Source organism: Camellia sinensis, chromosome 7, assembly GCF_055761805.1.
Source record: "Camellia sinensis isolate YWXY chromosome 7, ASM5576180v1, whole genome shotgun sequence".
Classification (NCBI taxonomy): Eukaryota; Viridiplantae; Streptophyta; class Magnoliopsida; order Ericales; family Theaceae; genus Camellia; species Camellia sinensis.
The window spans coordinates 27913910-27932650 of NC_138967.1; the positions used below are offsets into that span (position 1 = coordinate 27913910).

General features: G+C 37.2%; 1 long non-coding RNA gene across 1 annotated transcript; it reads right to left on the minus strand.

Moving 5' to 3' along the window:
- Nucleotides 1-5674: 5674 nt before the first annotated feature.
- Nucleotides 5675-12393, minus strand: LOC145795013 (uncharacterized). Its single transcript, XR_014335105.1, has 7 exons — nucleotides 11298-12393; nucleotides 11112-11205; nucleotides 9226-9306; nucleotides 9015-9116; nucleotides 8583-8641; nucleotides 8216-8314; nucleotides 5675-5909 (listed from the first exon to the last, which is right to left on the minus strand). It is a non-coding gene; the product is annotated as an uncharacterized LOC145795013 (long non-coding RNA).
- Nucleotides 12394-18741: the final 6348 nt, after the last annotated feature.

Consider the following 18741-nt stretch of genomic DNA (forward strand, 5'->3'; position numbering starts at 1 on the left):
CCTCACAGTTTAGCCACAAACTATAAGCTTCACCCAAGAACCAACATAGATCAACACACCTGACCAAGACCACACACCAGGCCAGGAAAATCATGTACAACCCAAGCAAGATATTCACAACCTGGAATTAACAGAGCCTAACAAGTTAAAGACTGACATCTAATCTGCTGAATATTATTAACAATTTCACGCACATAGTAAAAACACCCTAAAAAATGAGCTTTTACCCAAATAGCAATTCTGAACTTAATCAAGTCACAGACTTCCTCCAGGTGCACTTGCTTACCATTGAACACCACCTCGTTCCTAAGTTTCCATAATGACCACATAACAGCCAATGGAATAGTCCGCCAAATCGAATTTGCGAACTTACCCCACCTGAAGCCACCCCACCACCCAAGAAGATCCTCCACATTCCAAGGAATAGCTCAACGCAACCCCTACCAATTCATCACACAAGACCATACTCTCCAAGCAAAAGGGCACCATAACAATAAATGAGACACTACCTCATCCTCCAATTGACAAAACTGACACAATACAGAAGCACCAGGTCCCAGCACCCCTATTCTTCGCAGAAAATAAGAAGTCTTAAGACGCCCCTTCCATGCCAACCAACCAAAAAACTGAACCTTTGGAGGAGATAAATTATTCCAGATTATCTTAGTGACTGGACAGGATTCTGAGGTCTCTAACATGGAATACAGGGAGGAAACACTAAATTGACCAGATGAACTTGCCTCCCACTATAACCTATCAACCCTTTCTGACAGACTATACCCAACAGTATTAAAAAAATCACCCAACCTGATCAACTCATCAGATTCCCAGCCTAGCAATGCTCTTCTAAACCTGAATGTCCTATCAATTTAGGCAGACCACCTTTCCGCCACCACTTTAAGAGTAATGTCCTTTTCTAACGATAAACTGAACAACCTTGGAAAAGCATATTTAACAGACAGATTGCCCACCCACGTATCAGTCCAAAAATGAATTCTGTCCCCATTTCCCACAATCAACTGAGAGTTATTCACAAAAATATTAAAAAGATGAGAATTTGAATGACTAACCTTGAGAATAGCACCCAAATTTTTGAACAGATCCCAAAATCAACTAAAAAAGGGTACCACCTGCCACCAATTGGAGGATACCTATTACAAATAACTTTTTTCCACAACGAGTCATCCTCAACACCAAACCACCACCACCATTTAGCCAACAGACAATCATTCACCTCTTGAATTCTTCTAATACCTAAACCCCCACTAGCTTTGCTCTTTGTTGCTTCAGTCCAGCTAACTGGATGAACCTTCATTTTTCAAATCGGACCCCCCCTCCATAGAAAGTTTGTTCGAATTTTATCAAAAGCCTTAGCCACCAAAGAGGGCAACTTAAAAAGAGATAAATAATATATAGGCAGATTGGATAAAACAGACTTAATAAGCATTAGCCTACCACCAAATGATAAGAGCTTCCACTTCCAAGATGCAAGCCTAGCTTTACATTTATCAAGGATCGGCTGCCACGTCTTCTTCAGCCTTGGATTAGCCCCCAATGGTAACCCAAGATACATTAATGGTAACTTCTGATATTTGCGATGTAGTCTAGATACAAACTTCTCTAACTCTGATTCCTGCACACCAATTCCGCATATAGAACTTTTATGAAAATTAATTTTCAAACCAAATACTAATTGAAAGCACATGAGAATCCTTTTAACTACTATTAACACCTCCGTATCAGCTTCACAAAATATAACTGTATCATCAGCGAACTGAAGATGTGATACCGTAACATCATGGCCCACCGAAACTCCTGAAATTAGACCCAAAGATCTGGCCCTAAGCATCAGCATATTAAACCCTTCTGCCACTAAGTTAAACAAAAAAAGAGACAAAGGATCACCTTGACGAAGGCCTTTACCATGTTTAAATTCATCTGTAGGGGATCCATTCACCAGAACTGAGCATCTGGATGATTCAAGACACTCTTTAATCCAACCTCTCCGCCTATCTCCAAAACCAAACTCCTTCATCAGAGATAGTATACAATCCCAACTCACCGAATCATACGCCTTATGGAATTCATGCTTGAGAATCACACCCTTGTAGAAAACTCATTTTTGACCGACCTTAAGACTCAGACATCACTGATTGAGCGCTTGGTGATATTGCATATTGTGCTCGTTCAGAAGTTTCAGAGACTCGGCTACGAGCCTTGCCTTCGGACTTCCAGACTCTTTCGTGTCTTACCTCGGTTTGTGAACCAGGCTCGGTTTTCTCTACTTTCTCTTCCCAAAGGGAGAGAGAGGTCTCATAGATCATCCCTCAGTGGCCGTAGGCTACATTTCGTGGTCGTAGGCCATTTTTCCCATTTGGAGCCCGGTTTTCGATTTTTCGGAGCCGACGGCCGTATGCCTCGGTTTGGGACCACCTAACCACCTCCGTTTGCTCCGTTTTTTGGTATACACCTTATTTCCTCCCTTTTGAGGAACAATGTGGCCCGAGAGACCAACTTCGTGGTCGAACGCCACCTTCGGTGCTTAACAGCCCATTTTCGGGGCCCCGAGCCGCGCGTTTCGGTCCCCCGAACCTCCGTTTTGGTTCATTTTTGGTGGAGACCTTATTTTCATTGTTAGGAAGCTTGTAGGAGGGTGGGAGGCCAGCAATTATTCTGAAAAGCCAGCTTTATTTCTTCATCGCTCTCTGCCGCCCGTTTTTCTCACTAAAAAGCCAATGTTGATCACCCCGGAGCCACTTTCTTGAACCCTAAACCCTATATTTGTGTTGTACACACCTGGGAGGCCACCAATATTTGGTGGCCGACCAGTAATTGTGCCTGACCCTTTTGACCCCCCTCTAAAAAATGGTCTTTTCTCTCTCTTGGTTCACTTTTTCTGGGTTTTAACCACATAGTTGTGTTGTGCTCATCTGGGAGGCCACCTTTCTGGGTAGGCCGACCAGTAATTGTGATTGACCCTTTTGACCCCTGGTCGGCCGACTAGGGGAGGTGGCCGGCCGACCACCTGAACCTTCTGAACCTGGTCGGCCAGAATCCTCTCACCTGGTTCCTTCCAGCTGTGTATTTTGTTTCCCCCCAGACCATGTATCCGAGGGGGTGCCCTTTTGGGGGGAAATTTGAATTTGATTTCCCCCATTTTTTCCTCTCCTTTGCCTATATAACCAGCCCCTCAGCTGCATTTTGAAGGGTTACAAAAATGGGTTTGGAGCCTTTGCATTAAATCTCTCTCTCTCTCTCTCTCTATTCTAACCCTCAAAACCACCTTGCTCCTACACCATTTCTACATCAACCCATAGCATAAGGCCTCCATCCTCCATTCCAGCAACTTGAGGCTACTTTCCAGAGGTGAAGAGCTCCCAAACTTGGTCCAAGAGCTGCTGGTCCATTGGTCTACAAGGGTGAGTCCCATTTTCCCTCTTTTGTGCCTTATTTTGCTTTGTATATAAGCCATACTTGGTAGAATTTTTGGGCTTCGATCCAAACTGTAAATAGTCATATTTTGAGCTCCTTTTCATGTTTGATTAATGGTCTTTCTCTTTTTGAGGCCAGCAGCTATCACTTGCCTCTTTAACTCTTTTTTAGGCCTTAGTTTTGCATAGTATTTTAGGCCTATTTTTGAGCTGTTTTGAACTTTTACATAAACAGTAAAATAAATTTTTTTGAGCCCCTATTCAACATTGTTGAAGGGCTCTCCTCTGTTTGAGGCCTCCTGCTATCACTTGCTTCTTTATCTCTCTTTTAGGCCAATTTTTGCATAGTATTTTAGGCCTATTTGTGAGCTGTTTTGGATCTCACCATAAACTGTAAAATATCTTTTTTTGAGCCCTTCTTCAACATTGTTGAAGGGCTCTCCTCTGTTTGAGAACAGAATCTGCCACTTGTCTCTTTACCCCTCTTTTAGGCCTTTTCTTGCATGATAGTTTGGCCTTATTTGTGATTATTTTCGTGGCTTGATGTAAACTGTAAAGTTCCATTTTTTGAGCCCCTCTTCAACTTTGTTGAAGGGATCTTTTCCATTTGGGGCCAGCTTCTGTCCCTTTGTGTTTAATCTCTCTTTTAGGGCCATTTTTGCATGATAGATTAGCCCTATTTGTGTTCATTTTTTCGGCTTGTCATAAACTGGAAATATGCATGTTTTGGGACTGTATTGCATCTTTCTTCATGATTCATGATAAAATAATGCATGTTTTGTATAGCTATAGCCCAATGCGTATGCCTAGTTTTGTGTTTCGGGGCCATTCCATGCATCGAGTGCCATGTTTCCATGTTTCGGGATCATTTTGCATCACATTTCAGTGCTGAAACTTGCATGTTTGTATGCCATATTTTGTGCATTGCCATGCCTTGTTAGAGTGGCATCTGTGCCTTAGGATCGATCCTCGGTTTGCGTGCATGTGTGCACGCATTTCGAGTGCCTCATTTTCATCTCATGGCTACTGATGTGAGTGTGGCTGAGGTCCACTCATGTTGGTGTAAGTCCATTGTGCATTATGTATGCCATTTCATTTCATAGCATTGTGTATGCTAGGTTGTATGTTAGCGCATCGTGTATGCCATGTTACCTCGTGCATCGTGTATGCCGTTTCATAGCATTGTGCATGCTAGGTTGTATATTAGTTGCATTCATGCATGTCATGCATATTGCATTGTGTTTGGGATAGGAGTTAGCTCGAGCACGGGAAACGAGGAACGTTTCGTACTTTGAGTGACGGAACGTGTCTCAATTTTCAGTCACCGACACTTCGGATTATCCATGATGGAGTTTAGGTCTTGTTGTGTCACTACAAGAAGTTGGGTCTTGAGTGACGAAATTTTTTTGTCTCCAAAGAGCTAATTTCGTCACTATAGATATTTGTGAGGAAATTTTTTCGTCACCGGTTTTGTCATTGAATGTTTGTCACTAAAAGCCAACGTGACGAAAAATAATTTCGTCACAAATGAAATTACTTCAGTGACGAAATTTTTTGTCACCAATAAAACAACATTTTGTCGCCAAAAATTCTCATTTTCGTCACCAAATAGTTATTCAATACCATATTTATGACTTTAGTTGATGAATAAATTTGTCACGCATGTTGATCATTGATGAGGAAATAATTTCGTCACAATAAGATGTAAAGGTGACAAAATTTTTCGTCTTCAAAAGTCATAATTTTTTGTCACCAATAAAAAAATATTTTGTCGCCAAAAATTCTCATTTTCGTCACCACATAGTTATTCAGTACCATATTTATAACTTTAGTTGACGAATAAATTTGTCACGCATGTTGACCATTGATGAGGAAATAATTTCGTCACAATAAAATGTAAAGGTGACGAAATTTTTCGTCTTCAAAAGTCAAACATGAGTGACGAAATATATTTCGTCACAAATATATATATACGTGACAATTTTAAACAACAAAATAAATAAAAACTTTCATATATAAACTACAGTAAATTTTGTCACAAAAAAAGTTTATTAGTAACGAATAATCACTTTGTCATAATAACAAGTACAAATGACGAAAAAATTCGTCACTAAACTTGTTCCATATTTTATATTCAATTTAAATTATTATTTCACAAATATTCCTGCTCATATCCCAATAGCCTTTCAATTGTACTAAGAAATTCACTAGCTATTATACACCACTCCACACAAAAATTCACTAAACCATTATATTATAAATCAAAATGTATCTATCAAACAACTTTAATAATAATCCATTATGTATAACAAAAAAATCATCAAAGCAAATCCCAAAATAAACTAACGTGGAGTCCACAAAAAAAATCAACACTTAATCTTGATTTGCAACTACAAGTATCAGTTCAGGAAATAAATAAATAATTCAACACTTGATCTTGATTTGCAAATATACTTCCAAACGTCATCAAAAACCAATCTGCAAAGAAAATAAACAAGAAAGACATTAATATATTATTAATTACATCTAAAATCATATTTAAATAATTTTATTTTATAAACCAATTTAATAGAAATGCATATAACAAATCCAAAACTTCAAAGAGTTGAAGTGATCCTTAATGATAAGCAACACAGATAACAGAAGATGACAAAAGATTGCAAGAATACCATGTATCACTAGCACTAATGCCAACAAGAACCAAAGAGAATTACATGACGTGTTCACAAACTAATCAATCCATAGTTTTTATAGGAGTTACCATTTTCATTTAAATCTAAATATGTTCCTATTTTATTTTTAACTTCAACAAGGTAAAAGGTGAAAACACACATGCAAGCAAACATAAAAACAAAAACAAATACACACGAATAGATATTGAAATAAAAACACAATTAGACCTCCAAACAGTTTGGGTTAATTATATTTTATATGGTTTTGTCCAAAAACACTTTACCTCCTTCATGTTTAAAAATATACACATAACCCTCTTGAAATTTGGAGTAAAGTGCATACGTTGCAAATTCTGGTTAAGTTAACCATGCGTTAACACACTAAATTGAGCGTGTGTTAAGAAATATATATAATGATACTTTTGCCCCTTTTTCAATTTGCCTTTTTCTATTCTTTTCTTCTTCAGACCCACTCGCCATTCTCCTTTTCACTTCCTCCTATATTTCACATGCCACCACCAACCAATAGCCTCATGGGCCACCATGGCTATCAACCACCTCTAAAACAAAACCCAGTATCCACTTCCCCAAACACCTAGGTTGGGTGACTTAGCAAGACACAATCCACCAAGACACCACCATGCATGGCCAAACCCAACCCTAATACCTAGTAGACAAGCACATTTCATCCCTCTTCATCTTTCTCTCCCTCGCAGAGAAGTAACATTTAAAACTCATCTCCCTATATCAACCTAAAAACAGAAAGTTCTAAACACAAGTTCTAAAGGCAACGAATCACCTTTTAAGTTCTGAACTGTGAAAACTCCAAGAAAAGAAAAACAATGAAAATGAAAATGGGGTAGAAAATTTAGGGAAAAATGCTATATAGTTGTGTACGAGACTGAGGAGAGACATTGTCATTTTTTAAGACAGCTAAGCTGAGAACAATTAAGATGTTATTAATGAAATCATTAAACTAATGATGTGTATTGATCAATCACTAAAGCCAAACTTTATGTTAGGAACAAAAGCAATTACTAACAATTAACAATAGACTACTTAAATTAGTACCGACAAAAAAAATCACTGTAAATAAATTAATCCCTCACGGCAAGAGGAGCTGTGTAGGTGTCATATGAGAGGAGGGAGAGGAATGATATGAGACTGACCATGGGACAAGAAAGGGAAGAATGGGAAGAAAAACAAAAGGAAAGAGTCCCATCTAACACTTTATTGTTGACCTTGAACTATGTTTTCTGAAGAATTAAACAAAAATCAAGTTAGGTTTTCTTCAGTCAGAGTCTACAAGTCAACAGTTAACATTTAACATATGTTGTGATCTAATGTTCCCCATGACAACAAAACAATGTGCAACAAGTATATGCATTCAATAATCCAACACTCTATTGTCCATTTGGAGGTATTGACATCAACTTAAATAACCAAAATGTCCAGAAGGACCTAATTGACATCAACTTAAATAACTACAATGTCCAAAAGGACATCAACAGACCAATGTGCAATAAGTATATGCTAAGTGATTTCTATTAATATGAAATAGGACTAGACCATAGTTGGTATACTAAGTGATTTCTATTAATATGATCTATCTTCCACATACACAAAAAAACAATGTTCAATGCTCAGATGCCAATGGGAAGATAAGATCCATGACAATCTAGTTTCTTGTATTTTGCATCCTATAATTTTGGTTTTTTATTTTTTTAAAAGAAAAAGACTAACTAGATTCTTGTGCTTGCTTACTTGCTTTGTTTACCTTGTGATTTGCATGATATCTCTAATTTGCATGGGTTGTATCAACAAAATCCAAAATTTGATCCAGGTTATGGCACTCCTCAGGCTATACATACACTTATCGCTTCCACGGAAAGATCTCCTATTACCCTCACCTCAAATAATCCTCATGATGCACAAAGGGGTCAATGTCACATGTAAAGTTTTATTCAAGCTGCAAGTAGCAATTATTTACTCCTCATATTTATCAACCTCAGTATTTTGCTGAACAAATATAAATAGATCCTCTGGAAGATGTGATACAAATGTTGATGAATAAGGAAATCTTTTAGCCAAATCTACTAGTGTAATCGATACCTTAGTTCCAACTTTATATGTAATTTTTTCATGAAAATGAAGGCCTGGCAGAATGTTTGCATCCCCCTGCATTGCTTTTCTTTCAACCTCCATGTGAACCTGATATAAACCCCAGAGCAACCACAATAATTTTAATGAAGCAAGAAAATGTAAATATGGAACAGATAAGAGTGCTTTTAACCAAGAAGCAGCACATGAGGAAGATGAGGAGGATAAAATTTTTGATTTAATAAGATGTAATTTAACCAATTTAAGGAATATGTAGGTTATCGTCATCAACCATTTCAATCATCTAATCTATGCTCAAAGGAGAAAAACAACAAACAGGAAAATCCAGTCACATCAAAAGCCTTCAATAGAAAAATACCCGCTCTCTTATTGTAGTTAATAACCCGTCATTCCATTGCTCACCATCTAAACAAATTTCTGCAAAATAAACAACTTTTTATTAAAGAAGCAATATATCACACTTAATCATATGCAATGGGTGCTCAAAAAAATCAAAATTAAAAATCAAAGAAAGAGTGAGAGTTTGCAAGAGCTACACTAGTTAAACGGTAATGCAACAACTAGACTGCCAAATCTGTTTATGCATCCGCGTGAAGTGTCCTCTAAATACCATACTTTAAAAACCAGTATAGCTCATGCACTACAGGCATCAAGCACACTCCAAAAAAAGGTGACCACAGCTATGCATAAGTCAGAAAATCTGACAGACAGGAAGCTGTTTCTTATTAACAGCATTCAACATTATAGTAAAGCAGTACTAAAAAAATAAGTTTAAATCAAAAAGTAAAACCTGAAGCACTTGAGCTGCATATCTCTGAGCTGCTGCATCTTGCTCAGCAAATCTGTGAGCATCTTCTGTTACCGTTTGTTTTTGCTCTACCCTCATCAAAACCTATCAGATAAGTCATAATCAATATATTGTTAGAAATCTTTATCACATAAGAGAGAACAAGAACCAACTTTTTACATATTTAATTGTCAAACATAAAGCAATGCAAAACCTGAAGCATGACATTTTCTTGTTCTTGCTTATCAGCAAGGGCATGTCGAAGCTCAGCAACCTCTCGCTCCAATTGTTCAACCTGAAGCTCATAAGCAAATAGTTAATATGAAAAATATTTTATTTAACATTTTAAACTAGGTAGAAGAATAAATAAGAACTCAACCACTAAACAAGCATCATGCTTACAAAAAATTTAATAATTACATCAAACCATTTTAGCAGATTTCGAGTAGAAAAGGTGAAAAACTTAGTAGGAATTCCCCACCTCTCTCTCTCTTTCCTCTTCGATTCAAAAACCACAAAATATGATCAGGAAAAAGAAATCAAAATACACCACATCTATAGAAAGAGCTCCAAAAACAAAATACCTTCAAGCTTCTAGCTCTGTAATCGAGGTTATCTTTTGGATGTAACTAGATGTAAATAATAATTACAAATCTTTATTCCAACAGTTTAAATATAATTGTCATAGCCCTACAGCTCTCCAAACAAGTTCATCTACTTCCAAAAATAGAAAGAAAAAAAAAAAAATATATATATATATATATAGAGTACAAACCAATAAACCAACTTCAATAAAACATACCAAAATACCCCACACCCTATGAGAAGCAGCATAGTCCACACCCTAGGGATCATCAATGAATAGTTCCAGAGATTTTCACCCTAGTGAAGCAACACCAAACCCCCCCCCTCTCCCCCCGCGACCCCGAATTAGGGCCTACTTGCCAACCTTTTAGAATTGACTTCAGTTTTTCTACAGCTGAAATGGCACTGACAATAGGATTAGCATTAATCTTAATTTTGGAAACCCCATAATTTACTTTTAAATTACTTATCGTATCAAGAGTTCCAATGATTGAGTAAGTATTTTATACTGCTCTGAATTATGATGCTATTAAGATAATGTTGTAACAATGATTAAATTTTTTTTTTTTCATAAAATTGCAATTTTTAAAATGCTAAACATACTTTCTTTGATACTATCCTGTGCATTGCAATTCGCATTGTTCAACAGCTATAGAAATATTAACTTTGCATAGAAACTATAAGGGCAGTTTAGTTATAAACATAATTTCTTCCTCTTTTCCTCCTGCTACTTGACATAAGAAAACTTTAGTTTTTTGCCGGGGGATGTTGAATAAGAGCAAATCAACTAAAATCTCGGGACACATAACCAAGAGATAGATGTATCCTAGATGAAGATATTTGTTCTCCTATGAACTTAATGATTTTCTTGTTTTTTGAAAAAAAATATATGTATATAGATAAAACATATGAACATACCTTTCGGGGAAAAATAGATTGCAAGGTGACTTTTGGGGAAAAACATAGTTCCAGGTTTCAAAATAAGTAGACAGAAATGGAGACTTAGTTGATGAGATGTATTACAAGCAACTGGTGGGTAGTTTAATGTATCTCACTGCCATGAGACTGGACATGATGTTTGTTACTTGTCTCATAAGTACATATCTGGCAAAACCAATGGAAATTCATCTACAGGCAGCTAAAAAATGTGTACAAAAAAATATTAGAAAATAAGTTTCAATGGTTTCCTATTGGTGAAAAATACAAAATTAAAGCCTACATTTTGCACTAAGTGAAAATATTTTGCTGTTATCCTTAATAAAATATTCTCTTGGAAGAAAAGGAAGACATTATTTATCATTTTGAGAAACTACTTTTAACTTAATAAAGCATAATCAGTCCCCGTTTGTAGTAAAACTGCACTAGGGAATTCCTTCATAATGTAAAACAATTGGAGAAAAAAAAGAACGGACAATGTTTGATCCAGCTAATAAAAAGAGCCCAGTCCCTAATAATTTAATACCCCGCCATATTAAGGTTGGAAATAAATCAACATTAGTAAGATTAGTGTAGTACCTTCAACTATGTTGAATTCTTCATCAATTTGAAGGAGCTTGAAGGCACTTTGAGCATGCCAACCCTCTTCTTTTGCTTTTCGGTAGTAGATATCCTGTGAACAAATCCACCCATTATTAGAAGTCGAACATCAGACAACCCCAGAAATGGTAAAAAAGAAATTCAAACATAAACAAACAAACTCACCCTCTTATCCCTTGATGCTTTGCCCATGTTGAAAATACCTGATTGTCTCGAGGTAGTAAACCTAAACTATAAGACCAATATTTGTACCAAAAAATAACAAAAGGGCGGAACACAATGCTGTGACAAAGCAAGCGCAATTCTTCACTTCCTTTGGATCAATCACAGTTTGTGAAGGAATAATGAGAGAACAGGCCACAAAAACTGAAGAATTTAGATTTCCCAATCAGAAAGATGTTTAGCAAGAAAATGACGTAAAGAATAAAGTATGTTATCCTCCTTTCCTCTCTTTCAAACATGAGATATTTTCTCTCTCTCTCTCTCTCTCTCTCACACACACACACACACACAAATTTTTTTTTGAAGAATTTAGAATCCCCAATCAGAAAGATGGTTAGCAAGAAAATGATGTAAAGCAGAAAATATGTTACAAAAACTGAAGAATTTAGATTTCCCAATCAGAAAGATGTTTAGCAAGAAAATGATGTAAAGAGGAAAGCATGTTATCATCCTTTCCTATCTTTAAAACATGAGAAATTGAAAATCCATATGCTAGCAATAAATAACACAAAAAATGTTCTAATTGTTCATTAATTTATAATTCCAAATTTTACACTCCACTAAAACTAATTTCTTACCTTCATATGCATAATAGTGTTTAATTTTTTCAAGAAATAATTTCATTTTCACAATTCAACTCATGCATCACATGGGTTTGCTGTTAGACATAAACTACAATAGAAAAACTAAGCTTCCAACAAATTATGGTAAAATCCAAAAGTGAAAATATGCTTCTTTTCGCTCAGGTGAAAGCTACCTAAGGTGAGAGCTACAACAATTGTAGAAGTGTGATGGTATGTTACAGTTGAAAGAATTACAAGACTTGATCTCAAGAGTTGCATCTAGGTCTTTTGGCATATCAGTCAGGTTCATAAAACACACATTAAAAAATATTTATCCCCCATTTTATTCTATTTTTCCCCTTAAACTCGAACACCCATGTGAATATTCTCTCACATTAGCAACCCTTATTAACAAGAGTTACACTACTCATATTGAATCAATTTCATACTTTCCATTAATAATAAATGAAAAATCCTAATATGACAATATTTTGAGAACCCAACTTCTAATCAGTCTTTCCTTCAAACAACTTGAGTGCATTTCGAAAATCTACCTCATCCACCTAACCAAACGAAGATAGAAGAAGCATAAAACAGAAATTTTGCCAAGGAAAGACAATAGAAGTGAAAAACAAAAAAACACATAAAAAAAGAATTTATAGTCCTATGAAAGAATAAAATCAAGTTTCCATGAACAAAGACAAGTCCCAATATGATAATATTTTGAGAACCCAATTTCTGATCGGTCTTTTCTACCTCAGTAACTTAACCAAACGAAGATTGAGGAAGCATAAAACAGAAATTTATGTTAAGAAAAGACAATACAACTACAAAATAGTCCTATGTGACAGACAACAATAAAAAAATTTAAAAAAGAAAAAACAAATTTCCATGAACAAGGGCACCAAGAGCAAAAACAACAATCCACAAAAAAATCAAATAAGGCAGAACCAGTTTAAGAGACTTGGTAAATTGACATTATTAAGTCCCATTTAAACATTCATAACAAGCACCCAAGTTAAACACTAAACCCCAAATTGAAAAGCCCCAAATTTTGAAATTGAAAAACCCTAAGCCCTAATTTTCAAATTGAAAAGCCTCAAATCAAAACTCAAAACCCTAGTATCTAAACATGCACCTGAAATTGGACGGTGGGAGGGATAGGTGCGAGAGCTCCGGTCGGAGGGAGAGGTGAGACGACTCCGTTTGCTTCGTTCGCGGGTCTTCGTCGACCGGAGGGAGAAGCGAAGACGAACCGGGCTGCGAGGGAGGTAGCTCCAAAGGACTGCTCGAGCAACGCAATGGCCGTCACGAGCGAAGCAATGATTGTTGCTCCGAAGGACTGCTCTTCCCTCCGTCTCTCTTCATGGTCTCTTTTCCCTCCATCTCTTCTTCGTCTTCTCTCTCTCTCTCTCAAACACATCTCGCTGTTAGTCTTTCCCTATTTTTCCCTTTTTCTTTTTTTTTTTGGGACCAGGAGTAGAAATTTAGACAAAATTTTATGAGGAAATTTTAATTGAGGCAAAATTTTGCCGGGCTTGTTTCAAATATTGCGAAGAAATTTGAGACAAAATTTTGTAGTAAAAATTAGTTTTAATTTATATTTTTTTAAGTTTTATTATTCATATTTGGTTTAATTAATATTTTGAATGAAAATAAATAAATTTAAGAAATTTTATGATTTTAATTAATAAATAATAATTGTATTAAAAAATAATTATTATTATGTTCTTAATAATTTATTATTTAATTATTAATATTTTTTTTGAACTGATTATTAATAGTTATTTCAAATCGTAACAAATTTAATTAATATTAGGAAACATTCAAAACTACGTAGTTTTGATACAAAATATGATATTTTCCTTGCTGTGACCACAATTTATTGGTCACCAAAGGTTTTGAGATCTCGTTTTTTTTTTCCCCTCTCCCGCTATTACCTTCCATGATCATAACAGGGGGAGAGAGAGAGAGAGAGAGATACCTGTTGTAGCGAGCGCCGGCCGGCGACGTGCAGGTTAGCCGATGCGACAAAGATAGACGGACGGTGTAACAGAGATGAATGGGTGAGGGGGTGACAAAGAGAGATATAGAAAGTAAAATACATGCATCTAAACAGAGAGATATCTATATCTTGGTTCAATTTTATTTTTTATTGATTTTAAGTATTTGGTGACGAAATTTGGTTTTCCTCTCTAAAAATAATACATTTGGAGATGAAATTTTTTTTTTACAATGGTGACGAAAAATTTCGTCTCCAAAATGGCGCCAAATCTTCCGCCAAATTTTTTGTTTTATTTGATTTTAAACATTTGGTGACGAAATTTGGTTTTCGTCACAAAACAGTTTCTCACCCTGGGGAAAAAAAAAAAAAAAGAAGGAAAAAATAATTTAGGAAAACTAATCCCAAAAAAAAAGAAGAAGAAGAAGAGAGGGAAAAATAATAGACTATTTTTTTTCATCACTACTTAATATGTCAAAATTCTTCTTTCAAAATTAGTGACAAAACAATTTTCTCACTAAAAGGCCTAAAAATATTAAAAATTATTAGTGACGAAAATATATTTCTCACCAAATGGTTTTAAAATATTTAAAATCAAATTTTTCAAAAAAAAAAAAAGATTATTGGTGACGCAAATATATTCCTCATTATTAATTTTTTAATTGTTGAAAAAAAAAATTCGCACCAAAAGTTTCTAAATTTTGGCACCATCAGAAAAAATTAGTGGGAAAAATTTAGGTGACGAAACTTATTTTTTTTCTCACCTAAAAGTAAGTATTTATTGACGGAAATAAATTTCATCTCCTATTATTTTTATATTCTTATTATACGTGACAAAATTTATAATTCCTCTTGGATTATTCTTATTTAGTGACAAAATTTGTTTCCTTCACTAATTTTCGTCACCATACCAATATAGAGAATAAGAGAAAGAGACACCAGAAAAAGAGCAAAGAGAAATCACGTACTAAATCACCAAGCGAAGAAGATGTGGCGGTTACCGGCAAGGCTACTAGTGGCGGCGACGATCGGCAAGGCTAATAGAGGCAACGATGGCGATCGGCGTGGTGGAGGAGCAAGGGGTAAGACAAATTAATACCCTATTTTGAGAGAGAGAGAGAGAGAGAGAGAGAGAGAGAGATAGAGATGATAAACAGAAAAGGGGTAAAAAAAATTAATACCCTTTTTTTTTTTATTGCCGCTCAATATATCAAAAATTTCCCACCAAAATTGGTGACAATATTATTTCCTCACCAAAAGATATCAAAAATATTAAAACGTTTTGGTGACGAAAATATATTCCTCACAAATAATTTTATAATTAGTGACAAATTTTTTTCTCACCAAAAGTCCCAAAATTTTGGCGCCACCAAAAAAAAAAAGCGGGAAATTTTTTGGTGACGAAACTTAATTTTTCCTCACTTAAAATGAAGTATTTATTGACGAAAATAAATTTTGTCACCTACCATTTTCATTTTTTTATTATATGTGACAAAATTTATAAATTCCTCACAAATTATTTTTATTTAGTGACGAATTTTATTTTCTTCATTAGTTTTCGTCACCGTAGGTTACTTTTGTTGTAGTGTGTTTATATGTGCATTCATTTCATATTGTGTCGTGCAATTCGACTCCTCGGCCATCATGCATCGATATGCGTGATTGGTGGCACGAGGATCGAGGACTACACTCCCCGAAGAGTAATCAAGCATACATATGTGAAAATACTTTGCCATGCCCCTTTGTTGCTCTCTGTCGCAGCAAATCAAGAATCAGCAGCCTTCCGAAGCTTGGCACGCATTCCAAGAACAATTGTAAACAGAGGCAAACCGGGGCATCGCAGTGGATTTTCGCACAAGGCAACCCGAGCATGCATCATTCATCATCTGGAGCAGATTTGAGGCAGTTCCTGGCTTGCATGCCAATTTATTGCTTTCCTAATTTAATTTGTTAATTAATTAGGGTTTTGTACATATTTGGACTGTAATTATTTGGGACTGTATATTATTTATTCGGACCCTCCGAGCAAGGTCAATGTTGTAATAAGTGTGCGTGTGTGTGATGTATGTCTTCCAACCCCACGTCTTTCTCCCTTTTATTTACCTGCATATGATGGTTAGATTAGGGCATGTTTCAATTAACATACAGTATAATAGTATGTTTGTATTCATTCATCTGTTTTGCATGCACGGGCTCGGCGCATCATACTAACTGCATTGTATTTCAATTCCAAGTTGAATACATGTTAGCTGTAGTATTTCATATGTCATGTTTAGAATAGCCGAGCCTGCTATAGTTGCATTTTTGCATGTGTTGCATTAGGCATTTCTGTATAGTTAGGATCATGCATGGATTTCTAATTAGCTTCTGTTTTGGCTTGGAGTACTCGGTAAGTTTTATGTTTTAGCATCCTTGCATGTGTGTGTGTGACTGCCATGATAGCATGCTTACCATGAGGCTAATTGCTTATGTGATATATCTGCTTGAATGCCTGTGGGTGAAGGTTGGGTTATTTGGATTGGAATAATTCATCAAAATGTGTGTTTTAAGCCCACTAGATAGTGGCAAAATCATGTTTTCTAAGCCCACCCGAGGGTGGCAAATCCACGTCTTAGCCTACTTGTAGGTAGCACCATCAAACCATTTTCAAATAAACAAACATGAAATGTTTTGTTCCAATTCAGACGACCCAGTCTATACTTGTTTGCTGTGCGCATCACATAGTAAATCTAGGATAAATAACCGGAATAAGAACGCATAAAGTTTTCAAAACTAGATATCATGGTTAGTAGAGGCCGATCTTTGATCGGGCGAGCGGGGGTGCTCACAAAGTGACCTTCCCCAATCGTACCCAAGTTCCTGAGCCGAGGCAACTTTGGTGATGACGGACACGTGGCCTTAGGCAAACGAGTCAGGGTTTCCTAAATTTTTCCAAAATAAAATATTTAGGTGGTGACTCTGTATCTGGCAAAGCAGTCCATCTTTGGCACTTCTTTCAAAATCTATTTTCTCAAAACGATTTGCCGGATTTGGACTCTTTGGTTCAGATTAAGAACCGTGACATTTGAGTCCTGAACTGTAGTGAGCCCGATATGAATGAACGAGGGGGGACTCGTTCCTCCCGGGGCGTTCGGGGACGTCTACAGTTTCTGGCGACTCTGCTAGGGAGTTTGGAGAACTTGACTCGAACTCATGATATCTGTTTTTGACTACACTTGCGTGTTTCTTTGCATTGCATTTGCATTGGTGCGCTTAGGACACCGTGTTTGCCATCTGCTATTCCTGAACGGTTTGCCGGAGGCTTGTCTTGTCAAGGCATGACCATAAGGCTGACCGGTTATGGGCTCTGCCAGTATGGGAACACAAACCCCGATTTTACCGGGGCATCCTTTTTGACCATTCGACCTAGTGCATATTCGGATCCATAGTGACCATTCCAAACTAGGACAGGTTGCTTACCCGCTTATAGGTTGTTTGAAGCCGCTGCGTGCGTAGTGAAACCCTAGCTCCTGACAAAATAGGACAGGGAAACCCTCCCCCAACATAGGGGTGTTTTGGCTCTCAATTATCTATTATGTGCTGTCAGAGTGTGTCTCTACAGGGGTTACATGTATCAGTTTGCGAGTTTTGGACATCAGGCTTGTGGGCATCAGTCAGTGTTTGAGAATCAGTTATCTGCGGGTATCAGATTCAGTCTTTGGGGACAGTGATTCAGGGATAATGATCAGTGAATGAGGACAGTGTGTGTTCAGCTTACCGACAGTGTGTTTTTATGCCCGGCTGTGTGTTGTGCATTTACTTTAAGCTGTTATGTTGTCCGTTTATCTGTTTATTTATTTCCTTATTGCTTTATTTATCTTTTACTAGGGCAGTTTTAGCACAATTGCTTCCGACCAAGTAGATATTCCCCAAGCACCCTGGACCAGAGGTCGCCGACTCAATTGATCTGAGGATCTGGTTGACGGACAGCCAGTGTTTCACTCTCTACCCCCAATTGTCAGACGGAGGCCAAGAAAACGCAGTGTATCCGAGCAGAGGTTGCTAGAGCAGTGGATTACCCCATCAGTAGACAGTCAGATTGAGATCCCGATTGTTGCTATAGAAATAGACCTGCCAATTGTTCAGACAAACCAGGGCAGTATGGCGGTACCGACGGGAGTTGAGGAAATGATGCGTCAGATGCAAGAGGCCACGAGAGCCATGCAACAGGACGCTGTTCGCCGGGATGAGTTTGCCAAACAACAGGCCAAGATTATGGCTCAGCAAGCAGAATTAATTGCCAGGCTACAACAACAAAATGGAGCATCTGCTTCACACCCGGTCCCTCTCTCACCGGGAATCCCAGCACCCGAGGAAGCACCAAATGTCCAGGCAGATACGGACATACCAACAGGGCCAGCTCCGCCCTCAATTCTGCCTCAGCTATCTAAAGCACCCACGCCTGTCAATCAACCGGACTCTCCCTTTGAGTTCGAGGTAGACCATACAGCACTAAAATTGAGCAAGCTCGAGAAGCTATTCAAAAAATCCTTGGGGGTAAAGGCTATCCCGGATATCGAGGACGAATATATCGACGTGGCTGTAACATTGCTGGATAGATTCAAAATGCCGCAGATTGATCGTTTTGACGGATCTGGTGATCCCATGGTCCATCTCCGGCTATTCTCAGATATATTACGGCCAATGGGCCTCACCAGACCCTAGAAGCTTTCGCTATTCGGTCGGACCCTGTCGGGCGTGGCCGCTATCTGGTATGCAAAGTTGGAGGATGATGTCAAGCGGAGTTGGGATGAAATAGCTGAAGCCTTTGTTGCGCAATACT